Here is a 5525-nt window from a genome sequence, read left to right as displayed (position 1 = left end):
GGCGTATGACAGGGTGCCGAGGGAGGAGCTGTGGTACTGTATGAGGTCGTCTGGAGTGGCAGAGAAGTATGTCAGAGTAGTTCAGGACATGTATGAGAGAAGTATGACGGTGGTGAGATGTGCTGTAGGTCAGACAGAGGAGTTCAAGGTGGAGGTGGGACTACACCAAGGATCAGCTTTGAGTCCTTTTTTGTTTGCTATGCTGATGGACAGGCTGACAGACGAGGTAAGACAGGAATCTCCCTGGACAATGATGTTTGCAGATGACATTGTAATTTGCAGTGAGAGTAGAGAGCAGGTGGAGGAACAGCTAGAGAGGTGGAGGTTTGCTCTGGAAAGAAGAGGCATGAAGGTCAGTCATAGTAAGACAGAATACATGTGTCTGAACGAGAGGGATCAAGGTAGAAGCGTTAGGTTACAGGGGGCTGAGGTGAAGAAGGTGCAGGAGTTTAAGTACTTGGGGTCAACAGTTCAGTGTGATGGGGAGTGTGGAAAAGAGGTGAAAAGGCGAGTGCAGGCAGGTTGGAGCGGGTGGAGGAAAGTGTCAGGAGTGTTGTGTGACAGAAGAGTGCCAGCAAGACTCAAAGGAAAGGTGTACAAGACAGTGAGACCAGCTCTGCTCTATGGGTTAGAGACGGTAGCAGTGAGACAGAGACAAGAGGCTGAGATGGAGGTAGCGGAGATGAAGATGTTGAGGTTCTCCTTAGGAGTGACCAGGTTGGACAGGATAAGGAACGAGAACATCAGAGGGACGGCTCATGTTGCCTGTGTTAGGGACAAAGTCAGAGAAGCCAGACTGAGATGGTTTGGACATGTTCAGAGGAGGGATAGTGGATATATTGGTAGAAGGATGTTGGAGATGGAGCTGCCTGGCAGGAGGGCAAGAGGACGGCCAAAGAGGAGATATATGGATGTCTTAACAGAGGACATGAAGTTGGCTGGTGTTAGGGTAGAAGATGTCCATGATAGAGTGAGGTGGAGGACGATGATTCGCTGTGGCGACCCCTGATGGGAAAAGCCGAAAGAGAAAGAAGAAGAAGAAGAAGAGTCATGAAAGAATGGGCCGCTCTCAGGAGCTCAGTGAATTCCAGTGTGGACCATAGTACGCCACCTGTGCAACAAATCCAGTGGTGAAATTTCATTTTTCTTTCTCTTTTGGCTTTTCCCATCAGGGGTTGCCAAAGCAAAACAACCTCTCATTTGAGGAAGAGTCGCATACAGCGAAACAACCTCTCCTTTGAGGAAGAGTTGCATGGTTAACTTGGCAATGTTTTACAGCGGATGCCCTTCCTGACGCAACCCTCTCAATTTATCCGGGCTTGGGACTGGCACAGAGGCAGAGAAGTGAATAGGGAGCAGCCTGGAGTTGAACCCTGGTTTCATGAATGGAAGGTGCTGCAAACCAGCACGATCTAAACTGGCTCCCCTGTGGTGAAATTTCCTTGCTCCTAAATATTCCACAGTCAACTGTCAGCTCTATCAGAACAAAATGGAAGAGTCTGGGAACAACAGCAACTCAGCCATGAAGTGGTAGACCATGTAAACTGACAGAGGGGGGTCAGCGGATGCTGAAATGCTTAGTGCAAAGAGGTCGCCGACTTTCTGCACTGTAAACTGCTACAGTGTTCTAAGCTTTATGACACCTTCAATTGGCCCAAGTACAGAACGCAGAGAGCTTCACTGAATGTTTTTCCATGGCCGAGCAGCTGCGTCCAAGCCCCACATCACCAAGTGCAATGGAAATCATCTGATGCAGTGGTGTAAAACACACCGCCACTGGACTCTAGAGCAGGGGAGACACGTTTTCTGGAGTGATGAATCACACTTTATCATCTGGAAATCTGATGAATGAGTCTGTATTTGGAGGTTGCCAGGACAACGGCGCATTTTGGACTGCATTGTGCCAAGTGTGAAATTTGGTGGAGGAGGAATTATGGTGTGGGGTTGTTTTTCAGGACTTGGGCTTGGCCCTTTAGTTCCAGTGGAAGGAACTCTAAAAGCTTCAGGATACCAAAACATTTTGGACAATTCCAACCTCCCAACCTTGAGTGAACAGTGCGGAGATGCCCCTTCCTCTTTCAACATGACTGTGCACCAGTGCACAAAGCAAGAACCATAAAGACATGGATGACAGAGTCTGCTGTGGATGAACTTGACTGGCATTCTCTGCCAACATCAGTGTGTGACCTCACCATTGCACTTGGATTAAAATTCCAAGAAACACACCCCTCAACCTTGTGGACAGCCTTCCTAGAAATATTTGAAGCTCTAAAAGCTGGAAAAGGTCGGACCAACATCATATTGAACTCTTTGGGTTAGGAATGGGGAGGCACATCGTATGTGAGTCAATGCAGATGAGTCAAGACTTTTGGTAATGTGGTGTATGTGTGTGTGTGTGTGTGGGGGGGGGGGGGGGGTGCATGTGTTTTTGGCAGAAGGCTGGACCTTGAGGCCTGAAATTTGACACCCATATAGGTATAGACTTGATAGACTAGATGGGTACCCAAAATTGAATGTGTACTCATTAGAGGAAGAACAGGACCATAATAGATAATGGGTGCACTGGATGTGGTAATAAATTTAGTCTTTAGGATATGGGAGTGAGAATTTAAGGGCTTTTACTTTTTTTTTACCCACCTTTTGGATACTTGTTGTATTTTTTTAACCTTTTCCTATTTTTACTTTTAAAGTGTATGCCCGAAATAAAAAAATATCATCATCATAATGTTAAATTAGGGTCTTAATGGCGCAGGAAATGCAGCCCATTTTGACCATTGTCTTGTGTTTGACCTATTTTCTGAAAGGACAACTTTTATTTTGAAGGGTTTCTGGTGTGTCAACAATCACACAAGTGAAAAGCTCCCATTGGTGCCAAAGCAGGTTGCCCAAGCTAAAGACACTAATATACAAACTGTAAGATTGATGATTGCTTCAAGCCCTGTCGAATGGGTTGCCATTTCATAAAAATTCAATTCATCACATCTCTTGAGACCTTAAAAAAATATAAATAATTTGGACTGCATTCATATTTTCTAAATGTTTCCCACTTAGGCAGATATAGCAAAAAAAAAAAAAAAAAAAAAAACCTCACACAGCGATGAAATGCCATAAACTCCCATATTAGAAATATTTTGTTCTTCACTAAATACCACAAGTATAGCTCTAAATCTTCATGCTCTTTTATTTCATTGCATCAAATTTTCATTTTTTGTTAAATTGGCTCCTTAAATCCCTTTGAATATGTCGGCTTTTAAATATTAATAATGTACTGGATCTTTTATTCCTGGAAATTTAAAATAGCAAATGACACCCATTACCCTTCTTTGCCAGTTCGGAAGGAGGCTAATGACTGTTTTGCTGTACAATGAGCAGAAACTAACTCAAAGAGGCTCAGTTGCAACAACATTCTGCAAACCACTGAGGACATAATACAACCTTGATGGCTCATGTTGCTCTAATATTACATGAACGCCTGCTGTGCTTTTCATGTGTTGGAATAAGCTAATCAAAGGCAGAGGGGTTGAAAAAGAGCACTGAAACATCTTTGCTGTTTTTTTGTTTATATTTTGGTGTGAGCTAAAAACGAATGAAAGACTAAGCTTTTCATTAACTCACTACTTTATGCATCCTTTTTATTGGGTTACTTCACATCTGTCACTGTTTAGAACTATATCACAACCAAAGGAAAAAAAGCTTCTAAACACGATTTGGAAAGTAAAGATTAGATGATAAGGCTTACAAGAAAGTTAGAGTTTAATTCATCATAAATAATTGCTGAATTCCAAGAAGGCAATCTTTCAGTATTATAGTTGTTTTTTTACACAAAGTCTGTTGCAAAAAGTTTACATTATAATATCTTTGTATAGTTATGCAGTCCATCTATTTTAACAGAATGTATTAAAAAACTGTGTTGCTGTGTTGTTGTGAACAAACTTTTCCAAAGCACCACCAGGAAAACATAAAACTGCATAATAATTTCAAATGATATCTGAAAAAACTCACAGCAAAATTTAACGAGGGTTTCATTAAATCAATGAATTTATTTTGATAGGCAAAAACGTTTTTGCTGAATTTATTTGTGCTGAATTGTGTGTTTAAATCTCAAAGCCATTCTATTTTTGAGTGCCCTTTAAATCTATTTTTGTGATTATCTTTTGTTATTGCTCTTTACTTGGATTACCTTGGTGTGGGGATTACAACCACAAGTAGTGCTTATCCACCAGGTGAGGGCGCCCTGCTTCTATTTGTTATTTTCTGTCTGCTGGGGCTTGAATTCGAGACTAATAACTATATATTTGGCTTTTGTTCATATGGAAAATAACATTTTTCCTCTCAACAGATTCATATCAAGGGTAAAAATGAATTTTTATGTAACGGTTATGTTTACTTAGTATATTTAAATGCATAAAAATTAGACCGGCGACCCTTGCTTTAATTCAGTTCTTTTTTTTTTTTTTTGTCACATGACTGTAACACCTTTATCTGCGTTCACATATATTTGCATCCGATTTTTCTTCATCTCCTCTGTTTCTCTCCACAAACACTAAAATAATGGCTTCATCCTCTTACCTGCAACTCCAGTGTAAATGTTTATGGAAATGGCTTGTCAGAGCAGGCCAAGTGTTTTCCATCAGCAGCTCTTTGCTGTAATAATGCTGCTGTGTTGATGATGCCGTGCCTGAAGAGGGGAGGCTAATGGCCCATTCTCCTTCCACCCAGAATGAGCTGGCGAGGAGAAGAGAGAACAGGAATCTAATTCATCTTAAATGTGACACTGCGGGTTGGGAAAATTAGGGGCTCAAAGTCTTCATTAAAGGAAAATCATATATGGTCAACCACATCAGTTACAGCTAATGTTAGTACCAATGAAAACCTGTGGGGTACAAATCTTACATACTTTTTCTACGAATTTTTTGTTTAACTTGGTTTTGGTAATGAGCTTAAGAAACATTTTTAAATAAACACTTTTATTTATAAATAAACTAATATGATAATTTAAATGCATTACAACAATAAAAAAGTGTAATTAATCTATTCTGTGTTATTTGTTTTAAAAATTGGTCCTATTCATTGACCAACATGCATTGCTTTTGTCACATTAAGACAGCAATTTCCTGTGAAGGAGATTATTTAGATTTTATTTTGCTTCTAAATCCAAGTTTATTTATTACAAGCCGTTATTAGTTATTAGTGGATCGTTTTTGAATTATTGCTATTTCTGGATTTGATCTGGGAAGTAATGATTGTACAAAAATCTTAGTTTATGCTACAGTTGTACAGCTGTTTCAGGTGAAGGTAAAAAAACAAATACATAAAAAAAGTTTATAGTAGATTTGGAATTAAAGAGGGTTGAATGAATCTTGTGGTGTATTTGATTAAATGATTGTGTTTAAACGGTTCAAATATATTATATATATATATATATTATTTTTTATTTATGTTTATTTCAAGAGATTGCTGTACCACCTCTGACGTTTGGTGACGCTGTAGGCTGAGTGCGCATGCCCAATCTCCGCGGAAACAGT

This window comes from Oryzias latipes, chromosome 24 (genome assembly GCF_002234675.1).
Source record: "Oryzias latipes chromosome 24, ASM223467v1".
Taxonomy (NCBI): domain Eukaryota; kingdom Metazoa; phylum Chordata; class Actinopteri; order Beloniformes; family Adrianichthyidae; genus Oryzias; species Oryzias latipes.
The sequence above is the reverse complement of the archived record's forward strand: the minus strand, read 5'-3'. Positions refer to the sequence as shown.